Source organism: Leopardus geoffroyi, chromosome C1 (assembly GCF_018350155.1).
Source record: "Leopardus geoffroyi isolate Oge1 chromosome C1, O.geoffroyi_Oge1_pat1.0, whole genome shotgun sequence".
In the NCBI taxonomy this organism is placed as follows: domain Eukaryota; kingdom Metazoa; phylum Chordata; class Mammalia; order Carnivora; family Felidae; genus Leopardus; species Leopardus geoffroyi.
The window spans coordinates 70,954,279-70,978,408 of record NC_059328.1 but is presented as its reverse complement, the minus strand read 5'-3'; the positions used below and the strand labels follow the sequence as shown (position 1 = coordinate 70,978,408).

At 41.7% G+C, this 24,130-nt stretch overlaps 1 pseudogene; it reads right to left on the bottom strand.

Moving 5' to 3' along the window:
• Positions 1–870: 870 nt before the first annotated feature.
• On the bottom strand, positions 871–1,523 carry LOC123600015 (annotated as a pseudogene).
• Between the last annotated feature and the right edge of the window lie 22,607 nt (positions 1,524–24,130).

Sequence of the window (24,130 nt, the reverse complement as noted above, 5' to 3'; positions counted from 1 at the left end):
TCCTCTGTGGTCCACCTTTTCATCCCTTTCTCCTAACTAACCCCTGGAAATAACCATATTCATAGTTTTGCTATTCTAGAATGTCACATAGTTGGAATCATGTAGTATATAGCCTTTCAGATTGGCTTCTTGTACTTAGTGGTATGCATTTACATTTCCTTTATGTCTTTGTATGGCTCAATGATTCGTTCTCTCTTAGCACTGAATAATACTGTATTGTCTAGATGGACCTCAGTTTATTTATCTATTTACCTACTGAAGGACATCTTGGTTGCTTCTAAGTTTTGGCAATTCTGAGAAAAGGAGCCATAAACATTCATGTGTAGGTTTTTATGTGGACATGCGTTCTCAATTCTTTTGGGTAAATGTCAAGGAGCCTGATTGCTGGATCATGTGGGAAGAGTATGTTTAGTTTTGTAGGAAACTACCAAACCGTGTTCCAAAGTGACTCTACATTATTTGCTTTCCCACCAGCAATGTCTGAGAGTTCCTGTTGTATACACCAGCATTTAGTGTTGTCAGTGTTGTGGATTTTGTCCAATCTAGATAGGTGTATGTGGTAGGATCTCACTGTGCTTTTAATGTGCATTCCCCTGATGACATATGATGTGGAGCATCTTTTCATATGCTTTTTTTAAAAAAAAATACAGGGCTTTTATTGTATCTTTAAAATATCACTAATAAGCCTTAGGAATCATCTACTGGGGTGTCTGGGTGGCTCAGTCGGTTAAACGGTCAACTCTTGGTTTAGGCTCAGGTCATGATCTCTTGGTTCCTGAGTTCAAGCCCTATGTCGGGCTCTGTGCTGACAGTGCAGGGCCTGCTTGAGATTCTCTCTCTGCCTCTCCCCTGCTCACACTCTCCCTCTCAAAATAAATAAATAAACTAAAAAAAAAAAAAGAATCATCTACCATTTTGTTTCTGTTCCTGGACAACTTAGAAATTATTCATCAGCCTGCTGAGCCATTCTTTTTTCAGAGACATAGATCCATCCCAAAATTTTCTGATATTCTTGTTTTCAACTGTTGTGGCTTGGTGAATCAAAGCAGCTGAATTTGATACAAGTTCAATGTCATTTCCTTCTACAATTAACTCATCTTTTTGGGCACAAGACACTGAACAAGCAATGCCTGGTCTCATCCAATCCCTGCAGATGTATTCTTCAACCAGGAAATTTTGGACTTCAATAAGATACCTGTTCTCCTGAATAATGACACTGATGGAAGAAGTGAGCATACATAGACCTCATCTTATAACGAAAGCCAAATAGAACACCCTTGATCACGTTCTGTACATGGCTACAGAAAGTGTGAAAAGTAGCCAGTTCCTTTCTATTTCCCCACCATTTGTCAACCTAGAACCTCTTCTTTTTCTTTCCAGGAAGACAGAGTTTTACACTGAAGTGCTTTGAAGTCCTTCTGCAGGGTTCTTCTGTGGCTTTTCACAATAACTGTGCATCCTTTCAGAGTGATGTTGACATTTTCTGGAATGTCAGTAATCTGACTGCTGAGAATGATCTTCATTCTCACAGTAGATGAGGCAAAGAGCTCATATGCTTATTTGCCATCTCTATGTCTTTGCTGAGGTATCTGTTAAGGTGTTTGGCCTGTTTGTAACTAGGTCTTTCATTTTCATATTGTCAGGTTTTAAGAGATCTTTGTATATTTTGGGTAATAGTCCTTTATCAGATGTGTCTTTTGCAAAGGTATACTCCTAGTCTCTGGGTTATCTTCTCATTTTTTTCACATTGCCTTTCACAGAGCAGAAGTTTTGGGGCACTTCGCTGGCTCAGTCAGTAAAGCACGTGACTCTTGATCTTGAGGTTTTGAGTTCGAGCCCCACACTGGGTGTAGAGATTATTTTAAAAATAAAAATAGGGGCACCTGGGTGGCTCAGTTGGTTGAGCATCCAACTCTTGATTTCAGCTCAGGTCATGATCCCAAGGTCATGAGATTGAGCCCCGCATTGGGCTCTATGCTGAGCATGGGGCTTGCTTGAGGTTCTCTCTCTCTGCCCTCTCCCCTGCTTGACATATTCTCTCTTTCTCAAACAAAAAATAATAATAAAAAAGTAAAAATAAAAGTTACCCCTCTTGATAATGTTCACAGAGCAGAAGCTTTTAATCTTAATGAAGTACAGCTTATCAGTTATTTCTTTCTTGGATTGTGCCTTTGGTTTGTATTTAAAAGTCATCTCCATGTCCAAGGTCATCTAGGTTCTCTTTAATGTGATCATCCAGGAGTTTTATTGTTTTGTGCTTTATATTAAGTCTATGATCCATTTTAAGTTAATTTTTGTGAAGATGTTAAGTTCTATGCCTAGATTAATTCCTGGGTAGTACAAGTGCCTTATATCAACAAAATACTAATTCCTCCTTCCCTTCCCTTGTGTCATTGTTGTCATTTATTTTACATACATACATAAGAATATATGCACCCATAAGCTATATTCATAAGCATACATGGTTGATATTCATATTTTGAACAATTATCTGGCTGGGTCAATTAAGAATAAGAAAAATAGGGGTGCCTGGGTGGCTCAGTCAGTTAAGCATCTGGCTGTTGATTTGGGCTCAGGTCATGATCTCATGGTTTGTGAGATTGAGCTCCACATCAAGCTCTGTGTTGGGCTTGTTACTGACATTGTGAAGCCTGCTTGGGATTCTCTCTCTCTCCCTCTCTCTCTGCCCCTCCCCTGATAGCTCTCTCTCTCTCTCTTTCTTTCTCTCTCTCAAAATAAATAAAAAAATTTTTAAAGAATAAAAAAATAGTAGTTTTTATTTTATCTTCACTGTTTCTTATTTCTTCTCTGATGCTCTTTCTTTATGTATATCTGAGTTTCTTTTGTTTTTAAGTTTATTTATTTATTTATTGGAGAGAGAGAGAGAGAGAGAGCATGAGCAGGGTTTGGCAGCGAGGAAAGGAAAGAGAATCCCAAGCAGGGCCTGCACTGTCAGTGTGGAGCCCCATGCAGGGTTCAAGCCCACAAACTGTGGGATCATGACCTGAGCCAAAATCAAGAACCAGATGCTTAACCAAAAGAGCCAGCCAGGTGCCCCTAGATCTGAGTTTCTGATATACGTTCTCCTTCTGTCTAAAAAACTTCCTTTAACATTTCTTGCAAGGCAGAACTATTGACAACACATTCCTTCCATTTTTTTTGAGAAAATCTTTATTTCTTTATTAATGCTAATTTTGTAGGGTTCAGAATTTTCAGATGTTTGGTGTAGGTGATTGGTTTAAGATGATTTCTGAGGAAAAGCTGAATATAATTTTTATATTTGTTCCTCTATAGGTAAGATTCCCCCCCCCATTTGGCTTTTTAAAGGATTTTTTCCTTCATTTTTGATTTTCTATCATTTGAAAACGACATGCCTACATGTAGTAGTTGTTATTTGTTTGTTTTTTTTATTTTTTTATTTTTTTTAACGTTTATTTATTTTTGAGACAGAGAGAGACAGAGCATGAACGGGGGAGGGTCAGAGAGAGGGAGACACAGAGTCTGAAACAGGCTCCAGGCTCTGAGCTGTCAGCACAGAGCCTGACTCGGTGCTCGAACTCACAGACCGTGAGATCATGACCTGAGCTGAAGCCGGCCGCTCAACTGACTGAGCCACCCAGGCGCCCCTGCTTGTTTGTTTTTTTGCTGCATGTATCTTGCTTGTGGCCTCTGAGTTTCCTGGATCTGTGGTTTGGTGTCCGAAATTTCCCCAGTTGACCCTCAGTCATTATTGTTTCAAATATTTCTTCTGTTCCTTTCTCAGTTTTCTTCTCTTTCTGATGTTCCTGTTACACGTATGTTACATCTTTTGTTGTTGTTCCACAGCCTTTGGATATTTTCTTCTATTTTTTTCAATCTTTATTCTTTGTTTTTTGTCTTGGTAGTTTTTACTGATATATCCTCAAGCGCAGAGATTCTTTCCCCCGCTTTGTCCAATCCACTAATAAGCCCAAAGGTATTCTTCATTTCTGTTCTAGTGTTTGTTTTTTTTTATCTCTAGCTTCTCTTTTTCGTCCTTTCTTAGGATTTCCATCTCTCTGCTTACATTGTCCATCCATTCTTTCATGCTGTCTAAATATCCCTTTGAACCATATTAATCCTACTCTGGTTCCTGCCACATCCCTGCTACCTCTGGCTAGGATGCTTGCTATGTCTTCCAAAAAAAATTTTTTTTTTTTTTTTTTGCCTTTTAGTATGCCTTGTGATTTTTTCTTGATTACTGGACACGATGAACCAAGGAACTTCTCTAAATAGGTCTTTAGTAATGTGATGTGAGGTGTGGGGAGAAAGGGAAAATTCTACAGTCCTATGATTGAGTCTCTGTCTCTTAGGGAGCATATGCCTCTGGACTTGGAATTGCACAGGTATTTCTTAGGGTTTTTTCCCCCCTAGGTGGGGCAGGATGGACTGGCGTTGGGTATTTCTCTTCTTCCAGGCCATTTAAGCTCTGATAATACCTTAGCAGGTCAGTTTCTGGTTTATTAGTTTCACCTGCAGTAGGCCTTGTTAAGAAGAGAGAGCTCTGGTTTATTTCAAAATGGTTCCCTTTCCCCTCTCCCTGCTGGAAGCCCAGGGATTTTTTTCTTGGCTATTTATTGTGATAACCTGGTCAAGTTCTTGGGGGTAAAATTCACAAGAGTTTGGGGCCTTATTTAAAACTGGGTTCCTCTGTAGTTATTAACTCTCAGACTTGCCCACATTGAGCTTTCTTTAAATCATTAATTACAGTTCAGGTTTTCCTGGCTTGGTGCTGGCTCCCATGGCAGTTTCCACTCAAGAGTCTTTGCTCAGGTAAGCTGTGACTTCCTGCATTTGCCTGTCTCTCTAATATTAGGGGCAGTGGTTTGCCTTGTCCTCTCCTCTCTTATATATTCAAGAAGAGTTGTTTACTTTTTAGTTTATTCTGCTTTTTACTTGTTGTTGGGACAGAATGGTGATTTCCAAGCTCCTTAGGTACAGAACTGGAAACTGTGCTCCTGAGTTTCTTGCCCTAGCTGGAGGAATTTATGATCTCCAGGCTACCAGGGTCCCAGGTGAGATAGCATGTGCTATGAGTGGCCTTCTACCTGACCATCCAGGCAAAGGAAAAACACTTATGTGCTGGAGAATGTTCCCTGCTCAGAAAATATGACGATATGATGGGGATGACTTTCAGTCTCCATGAATTTACTACTCTAGGTACCTCATATAGGTGGAATCATCATGTTTGTTGTTTGTGACTGGCTTATTTTACTTAGCATAGTGTTTTTAAGTTTCATCCATGTTGTAGCATATGTCAGAATTTCCTTCCTTTTTAAAAAAAGTTTTAAGTGTATTCATTTTTGAAAGAGAGAGACAGAGTGTGGGGGGGGGGGGTGCGGAGAGAAGGGAGACACAGAATCCAAAGCAGGCTCTAGGCTCTGAGCTGTCAGCACAGAGCCCGACGCGGGGCTCGACGTCACGAACCGTGAGATCATGACCTGAGCTGAAGTCAGACGCTTAACCGACTGAGCCCCCCACCGGCGCCCCAAGTTTCCTTCCTTTTTAAGGCTGAACATTGTTTCATGTTTGCGTATACCACATTTTGTTTATCCATCTGTCCCTCATTGGACTTCTGGGTGGCTTCCATCTTCTGGCCATTATGAGTAATGCTCTATGAACATGGGAGGACAAATAGCTGTTTGAGTTCTTGTTTTTACTTATTTTGGGTAATATGCTCAGAATTAGAATTGCTGGATTGTGTTGTAATTCTATTTTAAATATTTTTGAGGAATTGTCATGCTGTTTTCCTCAACGGCCACCTGATTTTACATTCCCTCTAGTGACACACAGGAGCTCCGATTTGTCCACATCTTAACCAACTCTTGTTATTTTCTTTTCTTCTCCTCCTCCTCCTTCTATAATTAGCTATCCCAATGGGTGTGAAGTGGTATCTCGTTGTGCTTTTGATTTTTGTTTCCCTCATGATTAGTGATGTTGTGCATTTTTTCATGTGCTTATTGGCCATTTGTATATCTTTTTTGGAGCGATGTCTGTTCAAATCTTTCCTCATTTTCTAATCATGTTGTTTGTTTTTGAATTGGGTCTGAAATTTGATTTTTTTTTAAATTGTCTTAAACACATTTTAAATATTGGTTACGAAGTAAATATTTAAAACACATGGGGGAAAACTCTCAATGATTGTGGAAGTCAGACAAATCCTATCAGCCAGTGGTGCTAGCCCCAGTGCTGCCCTTTCATTGCCTCTGCCCTAGATGGGTATGGACAGCTCTAATGGGGGGTCGTCCAGAAAACAAAACATGGTGGGAAGGACCAAAGGAAGGGCATTCCCTGTTTAACGAATGTAGTGGTTTCCAAAGTCTTATTTTCTTTCCTTCTGTTTCCAAAGCCTTAACTGTGCTCACCACAGCAATGAAAGCAAATTACATATTTGACTTTATTTAAGGGAGGGCCTCACCTGGTGAGGAGTCAGAGAAAACTTCCCATTAACTCAATGTGGAGTATCAAAGACCTTTGTTCCACTGTACAGAATATTGCTTTGTAAAACATCTGTTGACTCACTGCAGGAGGAGAAAATAGCACATTGATCTGAAAATATATTAACCAGGTAACTCAAGGAGATTTCTTCAGTACTTCAAGTGGGCTCAGTGGAAGCAACCTGGACTGGAAGGTCCTGTGATTGATTCTGCCCCTACTACTATCTTGCTTTAACCTTCTGTTCTAAGCTCTGCTTCTTTACCTTGAAGATGGCCTTAATAATACCTTACTGGAGGTGCTTTTGGAAGGAGTAAAAGATTTTTTTTGAAAAGTAGAGGTGCTTTTTAAATGTAACATTCTATGTAGCCCTAACCTTTGAATCTCACTTTTCCATTGGTCCTGGGAGCAAGTGTGGGAGAGGGTGACACTTGTTTGGTTTGGGCCTCCTCGAGTGTTAGACTGAAGCTCCCAGCCCCCTGGACTTTGCCCTTTGAAAGGCAATGAAGTTTTGTTTTGTTTTGGTTTGGTTTGGTTTGGTTTGTTTTGTTTTGTTTTTTCCTGCTGCAATTATTATCGTTCTTGATATTTTCCACTTCGCAGCTTACATGTCTCTTCCTGGCTTCCTTCGAAGCCACTGCCATCCCTCTCCAACATATCCCTGGCAAAGGTACTGTGATGGTTAGCCAGGGTGGCCTGTGTCCTTCATAACCCACACCATGACAGGCTTAGGATTTGTTCCTGAAGTTCCTGTCAACACCTGCTCGGGACGGAGAGGTGTCTTCCCGCACATGAGCACAGTTCTTCAGGCCAAAGTCTCTGGAACTGAAGCAAATGAAAGGCCCTCTAAAGGAAGAACGCATTCTCACAGACCCTGAGAATACATTTGACATACATAGAGACATCTGTCTCTATGAACTTACTGCTCTCGGTACCTCATGTAGGTGGAATCATCACATTGGTTGTTTTGTGACTCGCTTATTTCACCTAGCATGCCTTTCAGGTTCATCAACAAAGACCTCCAGAAATCTTTGGCCCCAGTGTAGCAAACCGTGTTCTAGGAGGCCCGGTGATGGAAAACAGGAGCACACATAACAGACAAAAAAGCATGGCCTTACCTACCCCAGGCCCTCTCCTTGCTAGCTGCGTCACCTTGAGCAAGTTTAGCATCCTCTTCTATGCTACTAGGGAAATAATACCCGTCTTCTCAATATGATGAGAGGGCTAAATGAGACATCAGACTGAAAGTGTCAGGAATTTGGGGTGGGGAGGGGGGAACATAATGAAACTTAGTTCCTTATTCATTTAAAGGTGGAGAAATATATCAGGGGCAGGGCCTGAAGCATTTGCCAGGTGCCAGCCAGAAGTGCGAGCGGCACATTTTTCATTTCCAAGGAGCTGGGGTCCAGGAGGGATCCAAGCATTGGGCATCCTCATGCCACCCACTGAGTGTCTTGTCCTTAATGGGTGGTTTCCTGAGACGTGGGAGGATCGCATTACCTAAAGTCAGTGTCCTACAAGTCCATCCTCTGTCTTTCTTTCCCACTTCTCCTGAGAGACTTCGGAGCCTTTGTACAATACAGCTCCTGGGTGTCTGCCTGATAGCCAAATTGCCCCAGAATGGGGAGGAAGATTGCGCTCCTCACTGTGCCTTTCTACACAAATGGCCATGGCTATCATTATTCAGGGCTGAGCCTGCAGAGAAAATTGTATAACTGTGCCGATTAGGGCTGTGACAAATACATGGTTTTCAAAATCAGTTAACCCTTAATGATCCTTTTGTCAAGGGTCTGCGCCTTTTCCTATATTCCTCAGCTACTCTTCCAAACCTTTAAAAAAAAAAAATTTCAAGTTTCTTTATTTTGAGAGGTGGGGGGGGGGGGGCGAGGGGAGAAACAATTCCAAGCAGGTTCCGTACTGTCAGAGCAGAGCCTGATGTGGGGCTCGAACTCACGAGCTGTGAGAACATGACCTGAGCCGAAATCAACAGTCTGATGCTCAACAGACTGAGCCACCCAGGCACCCCTCTTCAAAAGCTTAATCCTACAGGAGGGGTGGTGGAAGAAAATCCATTCCTGTTTTTGTTATCGTATGATCTGAAGCAAGAATGGGCAGAAGGAAGTAAATCTTTCAGAGATAAAAAGAAAGAATTAACCACAAGTCTTTTTTGCATATATACGTGCTCTCTTTCTGTGATAGTAACTTAATGTGTTTATACATACTGTATACATTTATACATGTCTTCCATTATCTGCTTGAGAGGCAAGGAATGTCACCTATAGTGTTTGCAAAGAATCAGTCAATTATTTAAATCTTCATATTTCAAAAAAAAAAAAAAAAAAAAAAAAAAGCTTAATCCTTCTCCACAAACCTCCTAACTTACTCTGCCCCCGCCCTGTCTGTGTAGGCAATGGCCTCTGATTTTCTGAGAAAACCAGTTTGCTAGATATCAACCTTCCCATTCTCACCTCTCTGCATCTTCAGAGTTGTCCCCTTTGGCACCTTGCCTCCTCAGAGTCAATCCAAAGACTCTTGGCAGAGACATTGAGATGTGGTCTATTTATTTTACTGAGACCCTGGGCCTCATAGACCATATAATGATGGAGATGGTGGGCACTGTCTTTGCTACCACATGGGTACAGACTGCATGAGAAAAGGGAAACAGAGTGGGAGACAGAGACAATCCCGTAATATTTTGATAAAGCTTTGGAGGCAGCCATGCCTGGATTTGTTCAGTTGCACGAGTTAACTCTCGTTTACTCTTAAGCTGCTTGAGCTTCTGTCACTCACAACTAAAGGGGACTGAAAGAAAGCACACTCTTCTAGACTGCAAGTGTCACCAGAGGAGGACTATGCCTGTGTCTGTGCTGTTTATTCCCAGCACTTAGGACAGTGCCTGGCACGTAGTAAGTTCTCAACAAATATTTATGGACTAACTCTACCTGTGCCTGGTGTTGACGGTCCCATCTCTTCACCTCAGCTCCATCTTGGCTCCATTTTTTAAAAATCATTTTCTTTCCTGTGTTTTAAGCCTCTCCCTTCCTCAGATAGTATGTATGTTCAAGTCCCCTTAATCCTTAAAATAGAACCAAGCACAGAGTAACAAAATAAAAATCTTCCTTTATTATGGCATTTCTTTCTAGCACCCTGACCTACTTTCCCGTTTCATCTGAGCTTTTCAAAAGCATATTCTTAACTCATTGCAACCTGGCTTCCGTCCCAACTATTTCAATGCTGTCATACTCATTCTTGACATCCCTGACGTGAATGCATATATAGCACTCTCTGTCAGCCACTCTTATTACTCTCCGCACAGTTGATTGATAACCCTTCTTCCTAGGAAGCAGGATGTTTCTCAGAATCTTCTAGACTCCGCTTTCTAGATCTCAGCTCAAGGCTCTCCCTTTTGCCTGAAAGTTCTGCTTGAATTCTAGTAACAGAATTTGGCCTTCCACTAACAGATTTTGGATTTTTTTCCCCCTGCGTTGGAACTATAGCAGCACAACACTCTCCTTGGCCCTGGTAATTTGCTCCTGGCCTCTGTCACCCAGTGTGTCCAGGGCCCACATGGATGTCACACCTGGACCATCAGAGTTATACTAAGTGGAGGATGGCCTTTGTGACTCCGAGGCTGGTACTCTTCGCTCAATGATTTTCAGAGGCCAGTCTCCTAGGCCCACTCTGTAAGTATTGAACTGGAATTTTCTCTGCAACCCCAGGATTAGGTTAAAGGTAGATTTCATTTTATCTAAGATAGTGTACTATTACCTAAGGCCATTTCGGGAATCAGATTGTGAATGGAAGTACCTGGTCACACTGTTCCAGGAGCCCCTCTGAGAATTAATCCTGGCTGGTTCTGATGACCGGACAAGTAGTGGAGGATTCTAGGCATCTAAGTAGAAAATTACAACTTCACCCATATAACAAATGAACATGCATAAATCATCTGAATTGTATAATTTATAGAGGCTTAAGAGATAAATGATCTCTGCTCATCCTGCTAGCTTTAGAAAACAACAGAGTTCTCCAGTGGCTACATCCATTTCATTTATGCACTCAGCAAATATTTGGCAAGCACCTACCGCCTGCAAGGAGTTTATTATCCACATAGGGATAAAAATCACGCAGATAAATAGCTTTAATAAAATGTGGCATTAAATTTCAAATGGGTTTTCTTCTGCTAAAAGGCTACAAGGAGCCTTAAGAGTAAGAGCTGAGTCAACAAACATGAAGTACTCATTTAATCTAGTAAAGGTCCAGTTCATCTCATTCAGAGATGGCTAAACATGGCTCCGTATCAGAGCCTAGAGCAGTAGCCCACGGTGGACCCTAGGAACTGATATTTCTAACAGTGCTCCTGAGTGATTCTGATATGCCCCTAGACTTGGGCATTATAGGTACATTTCACCCTTTGCCTCAGAACTGGATTTGCCATCTCAGTGTCATTTGATGGGATCTTCTTAAAAATAAGTCCTCTCTTGGTTATCTAACTATACTCCCTCTGGTTCTTCCCTGTCTGGTTTTTCTCAGTCTCTTTCCCTGGTTACTAATTTTCTGTCAGCCACATATTAGTTTTCTATGGCTGTCATAACCTCCAACTTAGTGGCTTGAAATCACCCAAATTTATTATTTTACAGTTTTGTAGGGCAGAAGTCCAACACAGGTCTAAAATCAAGGTGTCAGCAAGGCTGTGTTTCCTTCTGGAGACTCCAGGGGAGAGTCTGTGTCCTTGCCTTTCCCAGCTTCTAGAAGCTCATGGCCCTCATCCATCCTCAAAGCCAGCAACACTGGCCTGAGTCTTTTTCGTGCTGCATCACTCTGACTTCCTCTTCTGTCTCCCCCTTCCACGTGTGAAGACTTTGCGATTAGATTGGGCCCACAGGGGCAATCCACGATACTCTGAGCAACGTCGATTCCATCTGCTGCCCCCTTTGCCATGTACTTTAACCTCTTCACAGGTTTGGGCATTTGGATGTGGCTATCTTTGGGTGCAGTTTGGGGAGCATCGTTCTGCTGCTGCTGGCCCTTACTGTGGTTGTTTTGTAGCCCTCCCCTTGCAAACCAGGCCTTCAGAGGCCAAACAGGTGGTGTCAGTGAGCGAAGCTGGACCAGGAGACCAAGCGGTGGGCTGGGGCCCCTTTTAAAGGAACCCTGGCTGATCAACCAGCCAATTGTGGTTATGTGAGAATGTGTGCCCAGTGTTGCCAAATCTTTTGATTTTTCAGAGAAGCCAGAGCTTTTGTTTCTTTGTTACATTCCACAGCCTTTAAATATTGGCAATAAATTTTAATCTTTAAAAGCATTATGTGAGCCAAGCCAAACATATCTATTGCTATATTTGGCCTTGAGCTGTCCGTTTATAACCTCTGCTCTGTATATTCCCCCTGGAAATGATCTCATTATGCTTAAGGATTCAACTACCACCTGTACTGTGCATGATGACTCCCAAAGCGATCTGTTTATTTAGATTTCTCTGATCTGCTGACAACTGTATCCCCAACTATATTTTCAACAGCCACAGTGACTCATGCTCCCTCTGCACAAATCTGCTTCTTGAGCCTGAGACCTGGTAGTCCCTCACTTTCTAGTCCAATGGTCACCAAGTCCTAACAGTCTGTCCCTTCCTTTGCACTTGGGGCTGTGATTGCCGCTTTCCTGGATTATTATAATCCTTTTTTGTAATAAAAATTTTTGTAATGTTTTTTAATTTACTTTTGAGAGAGACAGAGAGACAGAGCATGAGTGGGGGAGGGGCAGAGAGAGAGAGGGAGATACAGAATTGGAAGCAGGCTCCAGGCTCTGAGCTGTCAGCACAGAGCCCAATGTGGGGCTTGAACTCATGAGCTGTGAGATCATGACCTGAGCCGAAGTCAGCCTCTTAACCTGCTGAGCTACCCAGGTGCCCCAACACTCTTTTTGCTCATCTCTGAGGATCCATTCTTCCTGATTCCAGCCTATGCTCTAAAATGTAACTTAGATCACATCTTCTTTCACTTCTGTGGAACATTCTTCAGTGATTTCCAATAACCTACAGGATGAAGTCTTTAGACTTCAGTCCATAATATAGCATTCCATGCCTCTCATGTGGTGACCCAGCATTATCTCTCCAACCTCATTTCTTACCACTTTTCCATTGCTGTCTGGTATTTCAGTACTACAGAACATTAATTGCAGTTCCCTGTATATGGGATATGGCTTACCACTCACTGGTCCCTTTGACGGAATGCCCTTTCCCATTGATCCACTTAGAGACCTATTATTCCTCCTTACCCTGAAAATCAGGGCTTACTTAAATGGTGAAATGTTCCCCGACTCCTTCCCTGCAGCCTTTCCACAGCCCTTCCTCCCAGCAATCATTGTGCTTTGCTTATGCATTTTTTACTGCACCTGTCTCGTGTGGCTTTAATTATTTGCTCACGTACATGTCTCCTATCTTCGTGTCTTAGCGTCTTTGTGACATGAGTACTTAGCAGAGGGCCCTCGCAACAGACACGCCTAATAATATTTCTGAATGAACAAATGAATGAATGAAGGAACCATGCTACACAGATGGCATCTGTCCTATTTATGATCAAAATTACCCCAAGGAGTTGTAATTCTTTGATGAGTTTCTCATTCGTCTCTTCAAATAAGTTTCTATCTTCCGCCAGCTGCAGAAGCTCTTTGAATGATTTAAAATGCAGAATTCAAAATTGGCTGCCAAGAAATGCCACTTCATTTCCTTTCTAAAATAACGTGATTTTCCCCGTGACCCAGACAAAAGAGCAAGACTTGGCTAATGTGTCATTTAAAAAAAAAAGATTTTTCAGGGAAAAAGAGGTTGACTTGAGTAGATAAATGCTTTGCCCCTTTCCTTGGTGATCCCTAGGTGTTTCTTCCCAGGTCTGAAGACTCTCCCTGTGTAAATGCACAGGGGAAAGACACTCTAGGTCCTGCTTCTAATCCCACAACAACGCCATCTCAGGAAGTGCCAGGACCCTGTGAACCTTGCAGGCTCCTGCAATTTAGTCATAGATCTGGGCAAGGACCACAATTTACAAGGCATTTCTCTCAGACAGAGAGATTAGTCATCTTTCTAAAAATGGAAGGAACAGGCACAAAGGGGCACTTGTCTTCACAGGAAGCCTGGCCAGCAGAGCCCCCAGCAAAGCCTGTAGACTGACTGGAAGAATTGGGGGGAAGATCAGCTCAAGGGCCGTCCCACGGTCACTCCCAATCTGCCCAACTGTACTAGTACAGACCCAGGGACAAAAAATAAAGCCAGTTCCTGGACGACAGTTACCAGATATCTTTTTGTTTTTTTTTTTTTTTGAAAGAGAGAGAGAGAGAGAGAGCACACGCATGTGCAGTGGGTGTGTGTGGGGAGGGGCAGAGGAAGAGAGGGAGAATCTTAGGCAGGCTCCAGACCCAATGTGAGGACTGATGCAGGTCCCACGACTCTGGGATCATGACCTGAGCCTGAAATCAAGAGTCAGATGCTCAACCGACTGAGTCACTCAGACACCCCAGACATCACTTTTTTGATGCCTGAGGTTTTCTCTTCTCCTGTGTCCCTGTATGTATTATCTCCTGCTGTTCCTTGAGGGAAATGGAAAGAGGGAAAGGAATTTACATTCGCTGTATACCTATTGTGAACCAGGAAATGTGTTAGATGCTTTAAATGCTTTTCTTTTCTTTTTGTATTTATTTTCACATTTATTTATTTTTGAGAGAGCGAGACAGAGTGTGAGTGGGGGAGGGGCAGAGAGAGACAGGGGGGACACATAATCTGAAGCAGGCTCCAGGCTCTGAGCTGTCAGCACAGAGCTGGAGGCGGGGCTCAAACTCATGGACCGTGAGATCATGACCTGAGCCAAAGTCAGCTGCTAAACCAACTGAGCCACCCAGGCGTTCCTATGCTTTTCTTTTTTAACTGGCTTCAATTTTTTTTTAAGTTTATTTATTTTTGAGAGACAGAGAGAGACAGAATGTGAGGGAGGGGAGAGATGGAGGGGAGGGAGGATAGAGCAGAGAGAGGGAGACACAGAATCCCAAGCAGGTTCCAGGCTCTGGGTTGTCAGCACAGAGCCTGATGCTGGGCTCAGACCCAGGAACCATGAGATCATAACCTGAGCCGAAGTTGGATGCTTAACTGACTGAGCCACCCAGGCGTCCCTAACTGGTTTCAATTTTATTTGCCTTCTTAAATCTCCATTTTACAAGTGAAGAGACTGAGCATCAGTGAGGCCAAGCAACTTGCTCATTTCTGAACAAGCAGTAAATGATGGGGCCAAGATATTATTCCGGTAGATGTTATTTTAAAGCCCACACTTTGCTCCACTTATGACGCTGCTGATACAGAATAGCTGTAAAATCTAATTTTTGTGCTTGTGTGCCAGAATGGAGAGCTTATGTTAGCCTATCCAGAGTATTCTCAGGCCAACATTTGGGAGACAAATCAACACAGGTTTTGTGAAGGGACTGTCACGTTGATCCAAAGGGGTGTAAGACCCAACCCCTGCCTTTCCGGACTGGAAGGCCAATCTGGTGAGATGAAGTTCAGGAGTAACACTAGAGCATGTGAGAGCACAGGACCTGCTGCAAGTTAAGCATGTCAGCAATCCTGGACATTTCTACCATCCCTCTGGTGATGTTCCCATGGGTGACATCCTCCCCTGGGGGTTTGTGGAGACATCGCTACCATATCTCCTCTTCTGCTCGCTCAAGAAAATGTGTTAGACGGCAAGTCATTGGGAACGTGCCATTAAAAGGATTACTTGAATCATGGAGGATGTTTGCTATTTTAATCATTAGTAGTGACATACCAGTGGCAATTTCACAACAGATGGCGGTGCATCCATATGTTCAGAACTACTGTGCCCGAGGATCACTGCAGAGGGCAGCCAAATGTCTAATGTGGACAAAATATGCTGTGAGCTGAGATGAGGGGGAGCTCGACAGGGCTGGAGCGCATGGGGGTACCTTACCCAGAAGAGCCGATGATGTAGGCTCACGCCTAGCATCGTGCCTGGCATATGGGAGAGCTTAACAAAGGAATCACATTGAAAAATGCAGGGCGGGGCGCCTGGGTGGCGCAGTCAGTTAAGCGTCCGACTTCAGCCAGGTCACGATCTCGCGGTCCGTGAGTTCGAGCCCCGCGTCGGGCTCTGGGCTGATGGCTCAGAGCCTGGAGCCTGTTTCCGATTCTGTGTCTCCCTCTCTCTCTGCCCCTCCCCCGTTCATGCTCTGTCTCTCTCTGTCCCAAAAATAAATAAACGTTGAAAAAAAAAAAATTGAAAAATGCAGGGCACACAATACCAAAGAGCTGCAGATGCCAGTCACACCCAAGGTCCAGCATGAGGTAGGACCCCCCCCCCACTTTCCCCAGTGCAGTGAGGACACACAAGTGAACAGCGACCCCCACCCCCTCCTGCAGACACATTATCTCAGGGAGGGGATCAGGTAGGGGGGAAACTCTCAGAAAAAACTGAATATCTCCTAAAGTAATGGCTTGATTTATTAGTCTGGAGTATGCTTGCAGTCAAATAATATAAAAACTGTTTCTTCCCTTAGCCAGAGGGTGTGGGGTTGGGAGGGGGACTGGATTGATAAGGAGCAAAGGAGTTACATTTTCTCTGCTCTAAGTGATGTGCGAAGTGAAGTTTGTGACTCTGTTACATTGATATTGTTACTTGCTGGTTTTTCCATTTTAGATATTATGCCACTCCATGTTATTTTCCCCCTTTTCATCCTAATCTTTGTTAATTAACACTGTCTTTAGTTCTTCTGTCACTACCTTTGTGTAACTTCACATTTTATACTTCAATCTCTTTCTTATTCCAACAACTTTTCAGTGATATCTCTGAGTTCCTATTTTGTCAGGTAAGGGCACTTCTCTACACCACTCCTTCCACCTTCTGATTTCTGTCATTTGGATAATTAATGTTTACCTTCTATTCTGTAACCATATCCAAGTCTTATTTTATAATATATGTAGGTTGAGTCTAAAAGGTTGAGAATCAAAAATACATTTATGCTGCTTTGACTAATACTTTTCACTGTAGGGCCAAAGGTCAATGTCATGATTCCTGCACCTTGCAGAGGGCATTAGCCCCTAGCTGCTGCTGTAACAAATTTGAACACCACAGTTGCTTCGTGGCTTACTCAACACAAATCTAAAGTTTTGGGAGTCAAAAGTCCTCCGGGGGTCTCATTGGGCTCAAGGTGTTTACAGGGCTATTCCTTCTGGAGATTCTAGGGGAGAATTTATTTTCTTGCCTTTTCCAGCTCTTATAGGTCACCTGCATAGACTCGCGGCTTCTTCCTCCATTTTCTTCTCTCTCTCTTTTTTTTTAAAGTATATTTCTTATGTATTTTTGAGGGGGAGAGCCCAAGCCTGGGAGGTGCGGAGAGGGAGGGAGAGACAGAGAATCCCATGTGGGTTCCACGCTGTCAGTGCAGAACCTGACACAGGGCTTGGTCACACAACCTTGAGATGATGGCCTAAGTTGAAACCAACAGTCAGACACTTACCCGGCTGGGCCACCCAGGTGTCCCCTTCCTCCATTTTCTTTTTTTTTTTTTCTTTTTTTTATTATTTAAAAAAAAAATTTTTTTTTTCAACGTTTATTTATTTTTGGGACAGAGAGAGACAGAGCATGAACGGGGGAGGGGCAGAGAGAGAGGGAGACACAAAGTTGGAAACAGGCTCCAGGCTCTGAGCCATCAGCCCAGAGCCCGACACGGGGCTCAAACTCATGGACCACGAGATCGTGACCTGGCTGAAGTCGGACGCTTAACCGACTGCGCCACCCAGGCGCCCCTCCTTCCTCCATTTTCAAAGCCAGTCATTGTATTTCTCTGATCCTTCTTCCTTCATTACATTTTTCTCTGATCATAGCCTGGAGAGGTTCTCTGTTATGAAACAGTCATATAATTGGATTGGGCCCACCTGGACAATCCATACTAATCTCCCCATCTCTTGGGGCGCCTGGGTGGCTCAGTCGGTTAAGCGTCAGACTTCAGCTGAGGTCATGATCTCACAGTCTGTGAGTTCAAGCCCCGTGTCGGGCTCTGTGCTGACAGCTCGGAGCCTGGAGCCTGCTTCAGATTCTGTGTCTCCCTCTCTCTCTCTGCCCCTCTCCCACTCATGCTCTGTCTCTCTCTGTATCAAAAATAAATAAAAACATTTAAAAAAAGTAAAAATAATCTCCCCATCTCACATGTCCTAATCTTTGTCACGTCAGTAAAGCTCCTTTTGCCATATAAGTTAACATTGGCACAGATTCCAAGGATTTGGACATGAATATCTTTGAGGAGTCATTATTCTATCTACCACAAAAGATAAAATGTGCCTGGTGTTAAATAAAAATGAATTCTTATACTCCATCATTGTTCAAAAGCCACACCATATTTTAACATGCATGTTTCATTTTTGGACTCCAATTTGGATCAATTGCTTTCTAGGTCTGCTGTTCTGTTTTCACGTGGGATTTCTTGTCCTTGAACTCTTGGTTTGATCTCACCATTTCTTATATTCCACATCTTCCGTATCTTTATATTTGTTGCTTTTCACCCCAATCCCCACACAACTTGCCATGAAACAATGCATAGGAAATAACCTCTCTGAGTTCTTACACATGATCAATGATTCCTCCACTCCCTAATCTTTTACATTGTTTCATCATCTTGTATTCACTTCATGCTGATTCCTAATATGAGTGGAATTTGCCATTTATATTTTTCCATGAATTATTCATATTATTTTTTCCAACTTTAAGTTGAGTTCACTTTTGCTAGAACTCTTTTTATGTATGTGGAGATTAATCCTTTGTAATATATATTTCAAAATTTTCTTTCAGAGCTTATTTATTTTCAAATTTTGTTTATGGAGGTTTCTTCATACATTTTAAATTTATGTTTTAAATTTATAGTGTTCAGGCTTTTCCTTTATTGCTTCAGGGTTTTGGGTTTTGCTTAGAGAGATGCATATATATTCTAAGTTACACAGACATTATTCTGATTTTTTCTAATGTGTACTTTTATTATTTATATTTTGTTTTTAATCCATCTGGAGTTTAGTTCAATGTTTGTTATACTTATTAAAATTTTCAAATGGATAGCCAGTAGTCTCAACACCGTATGCGTATTAATTTCTCCCCCCACCTCACTGCTTTGAAATGCAATCTTCATCAGATTGTAAACTTCTGTATTCTTTTTTTAAATTTTTTTTTTTTCAACGTTTATTTATTTTTGGGACAGAGAGAGACAGAGCATGAATGGGGGAGGGGCAGAGAGAGAGGGAGACACAGAATCGGAAGCAGGCTCCAGGCTCCGAGCCGTCAGCCCAGAGCCCGACGCGGGGCTCGAACTCACGGACCGCGAGATCGTGACCTGGCTGAAGTCAGACGCTTAACCGACTGCGCCACCCAGGCGCCCCGAAACTTCTGTATTCTTGGGACTATTTTTGAACTGTTGTCTTCTGTTGATCTGCTTTATGTGGCACCTCACCAGTACCATATTGTTTTTATTGTAGTCTTTAGACATGCAGAGCAATTTACCTTTCCTTGTTATTTTACAAAAGCATCTTGTGAAATTTTATATTTGTATGCTTTCATGGAATATTGAGAATATGTCGGTAAAGTCCATAAAGATTGTCCGGAATTTTGATTGGAAAACATTGAATTATAGATTAATTTGAAGAAACTCTTTATAATATTGACTTTCATTGAAGAAAAAGTTATTGGGACACTCGTTACACTGGTAAGGAAGACTTTATTCAGGACTTTTGCAATAGATGTTAAGGCTATCACAATAGGAGAAAGAGATTAGGCTAAACACCGAATACAACGAAGATAGGAGGGGATTTATAGCCAATGAGCAGTGGGAGGGGTTTGGTGGATGAAAAATTACTGAGAGGAGGGAGACATCAAGGGTAGGGGGATTCTTGATAAACTGACTTAACAGGATTCTTCTAAAACTGGGGTAGGCAGGCTGAAGACAGGGCTCAAGGATGAGGTCTAGTTGAAAAGAGGGCTCAAGGACCCTGATTAAAGTTTGGTCAAAGAGATAGTCTTTATCACTCTTTCCATCTAGGAACATAATTTTTCTCTATATTATTCAAGTTATATTCTATATTCTTCTATAAGGATTTACAGTTGTTTTCAGTCAGATTTTACTCCTTTTTTGTTACATTGAGTCTTTGGTATCATAAGAGTTTTGTTGATATTATGAGTGGGGTTTTAAAAATTACATTTCCAATTATAGTTATTTAAATCGTAAGAGTAAATTATTGATTTTTGTAGGTTGATCTGTGCTTTGTCATCTTACTCTGCTCTCTTATTAAGTCTAGTAATTTTTCAACTTACTGTCTTAGATTTTATTTTATTTTATTTATTTTTAAACGTTTATTTTTATTTTTGAGAGAGACAGAGCATGAGCAAGGGAGGGGGCAGGGAGAAAGGGAGACACAGAATCTGAAGCAGGCTCCAGGCTCTGAGCTATCAGCACAGAGCCGGATGCGGGAATTGAACTCATGAGCTGTCAGATCATGACCTGAGCTCAAGTGGGGATGCTTAATCGACAGCCAAGCAAGCATCCCTATTGTCTTACATTTTAAATGTAGGCACATTTGGGGAGCCTTGGTGCTCGGTTGGTTGAGCGTCCGACTTCAGCTCAGGTCACGATCTCGCAGTCTGTGAGTTCGAGCCCCACATTGGGCTCTGTGCTGACAGCTCAGAGCTTAGAGCCTGTTTCAGATTCTGTGTCTCCCTCTCTCTCTGCCCCTCCCCCGCTCATGCTCTGTCTCTCTCTCTGTCAAAAATAAATAAACATTAAAAAAAATTAAATGTAGGCACATTTGCCTATTTATTTGCCTGTTTATTTTTCGGATGTTATTGCATTGACTAAGGTCTCAAGAAAAGGTTGAATAATAATGGTGTCTTGTTCTTCACTTAAATATGAATGCTTCTAATATCTCACTGTAAAGTAAATATGTGTGATAGGTTTCTTATATATTACCAGTACCATGTTCCTAAAGCTTTCTTCTATTCACAGTTTACTAAGATATTTTAAAAATGGAATGAATGCTAATGTAGTTAATTACAGTAATGATTGATTTCCTGAGGTTGAACCACATTTGAATTGAAAGAATTTTGTAGGATTGGTCAGTCATTTGCCCCTTGCCCTTGATGTTGTTTATAGGATCATTTCTTAAGAAGTGGCAGTGAAGTTTTTATACCCATCACTTTGGTAAACACAAAGGTTTTCCAGAACACAAAATAATTCTTTTCCATACAAAACTGTTGGTTTTGTTGTTGACAATGTGGAAGATTTTGGTGAACGTCCACTTTTTTTCCCCTGTCTGACCAGCACACCTTTCTTTGGAAAACCACCCCTCCCCCAGTCCATGTAATTCTGTTGAGGCTGTCAATTCTGTATATTCCCTTGCCCACGCACAGACGTAGGCTCTGACCCAGGCTGAGCCAGTCAGAGTTCCCTTTCTGGATTTACACAGTGCCTGAGAGATCTCTGTCTCCCTCATCTGGGACCATACCCACTTCTGAAAGTGCAAGCCTGGAGTGGCTGGTGGTTTTATTTTCTGCCCCAGGGAGAGTGCCTATTGAGGATGAAGTTAATACTGAAGAAAGCTGGGCCAACAGGTTAAGAGAGGGGCAGAGTTTTGATGATATAGTTTGGTCCTTGAGACCTTACGGTGACAGAAGTCCCCCCTCAGACTTCCTGGTCGTGCGAGTTCACGGCTTCCCTTTTTTTTGACAAAGCTGCTTTGCATGGTGTGGTCTGTTACTTGCTCATGAGAGAATCTTGACTACTATCAATTCCAGAGGTACAAAAGCAAGACTCATGGTCTTCCTCACATAGCAAGAATTATTACCAATCACATTTTATTAAGAAGTGTGCAAAACCAGCCTCCAATGACCAACAAGTATGTATTAAGGGAAAGAAAAATAAAAAAAATCACTGGCATGCTATCTAGAACAGTGTAGGTAAGACCACCGAGGAGATTCTACGTCGGGTTTTAGGTGTTGAGTATATGTGTTCTGCCGATGCAGGAAGAAAACTTTGCTTTGGTTTGCGATTACTTTCTGAGCCATGGTATAGACAGGAATGAGGTTATCCACAGATCAGTAAGCAACAAAGAGGGACACTGCTACTTGAATGAAAGAGGCTTTTTTTGGATGCCAGGAACCACATGATTTATTCAGAGAGAACAGTCTGCACTTAACTCAGCTGTGTGCTTCCTGACTTTGACTTAGTATAAAGAAAATAGTAAAAAATTTAGTAACAAGTTGGTTGTGCTCATTGAGTATGAGTTTTCAGTGTACTGTGTAGAAATGGGCAGTGAAGTAAAGAATCTCTTTTTCCATATGGCAATGGTCTGGCTGTTAAAGAGAAGGGTGCTTGTGAGCTTGGGAATGAGGAATGAATGAGATGGAAACATTTCTTCACGGCGATGATAATGCTCATGAGGCCATTTCAGTGATATCTGTTGGTTTGCTCAAAAGCATTATCAGTGATAGAGTATCTCATTTTTAATCTTGAAAGAAAGAGTTTGGATTTCTTAAGGAGACAGAACTCTGATGAAAATGACTTAATTGCTAAGAGTAAGTCTCATAATATTTGATTTTTAAAAAATGGTTAAAAATTTCAGTGTTCCTATTTCCTTTTGAGTAACTACTTTATCCTTATAAAGAATGCAAGCAGGGGCACCTGGGTGGCTCAGTCGGTTGAGCATGACTTCGGCTCAGGCCATGATCTCGCAGTTGGTGAGTTCGAGCCCCGTGTTGGGCTCTGTGCTGACAGCTCAGAGCTTGAAGCCTGCTTCGGATTCCGTGTCTCCCTCTCTTTCTGCCCCTCCCCTGCTCATGCTCTGTCTCTCTCTGTCTCAAAAATAAAATAAAAAAATTAAAAAAAAAAAAGAATGCAAGCAATTCAGCAAAATGCAAGGAAGAAATTATAAAATAACCCCAAGTCTCGCACCACAAGTAACATTCCAGGCCTCTTCCTATGCCCGTGTAGAGACAGAAGGCCAGAGAGATGGAGTGACACATCACTAGATAGCACACGATTTATATAAGTTAGATCTTATTCTTTAACAGAAAGCCTTCAATTTAATTTCACTTATGTTATAAAATCTAATTCACCAAAAGAAACTGAACTGAAAGTAAATGTAATTGAATTTAACCCAAGAAAAAGAAGTCGAAGAAGTAGAAATGAAAACCACAAACTAGTGACAAAATTATGAAAAATCATCTAGAAGTTAGTCGTTATCTTATTTAATCGCATGTACTAATTTTAGATTCTGTTAGTTGACTTCCTGCAATAAAAGATAAGAAATTACAAGTCTCCCTTCCTTTCCCCATCTTCTGATTTTTCTAGTTATCTTATTCTGATTTTGCCCAGGTTTAAAACGCTTATATTTGGTTGTATAGCTTTCCTTACCATAGCTGCTTGTAATTAGTATGACATTTAGACAGATCCAGGGTTCACCAGGGGCTTTTTGTCAGTGCTTCTTCATTACTAAGTTCTTTATTTTGATTTATATATCGAGTTGGATATGAAGGACCCATAGGTTTTCAATTTCTTTCTTTTGGTTATTAATAGGGACTTGACTCATGCTTTTAAATTAAAAGCGACTTGGCTGGGTGTAATATTTTGGCTAGTACTTTCTTTCTTGCCCCTAGAACTTTATAGCCATTGTTTAATTGTCTTTTGGCACAAGTATAACTATGGAGACATCTGAGGCCAGTCCGATTCTGCCCCCACCTTGAAGGTGACTGAATTCTTATGCATAAAATTTCATTGGAGTTCAAAACCCTCCCTGGAGCATGGCTTGGTGTTGAAGGCTCTGTGTCCTTTCCCCCTAAAAAATAGTGCCTTCTTTCAATAAGTAAATTCAGTTTTTTGCTTCATTTTAGTGAAAAGTTTCTGTGCCATATATTTGAATATTTTTTTCTGTTTCCTTCATTAATTTCAAAATTCAGGATGCCAGTAGTGGATCATCTTTGTTCTCGGTATCTATTACCATTTTTGAATTTTCTTTAATCTCTTTATCTTTTTATTCTGCATTCTGTAATTATCTCATTGTAATAAAAATCTTCTCTGTATGTTACTTAAGTCTGTGGAGTCCTCTCCACTCACCACCATGCATTTTCCATTCTGTTTCTGGTCTGTGGAGATATTGATTTTTTAAAAATGTTTATTTATTTATTTTGAGAGGGAGAGCATGAGCGGGACAGGGGCAGAGAGAGAGGGAGAGAGAATCCCAAGCAGGGATTCTTTGCTGTCAGCACAGAGCCCAATACAGGGCTGGATCTCACCAACTGCAGGATCGTGACTTGAGCCGAAGTCAAGAGTTGGACGCTTAACTGACTGAGCCACCAAGGCACCCCTGTTGATTTTGTTTTGAATACAATCTATGTCCTTAAAGATATTTTAAAATACATTCTATCATTTCTATATGTTTTGGAGCAAAAGAGAAAAGAAGGGTTTGTATGTCATTTAAATTCTACCATGACCAGAATTTTTAAAGCTCTTCTGTGTCTATCTCATTTTTATTCCTAATGATGTTTTTTGGGGGGTATTTTCTTTAAGCTTTCCAGAAGCTATTTCTTCCTTGTGGGACCATTTTTCTTCCCATATACTTTTAGAAGTTCCTAATTGATGTCTTCGGTTAAAA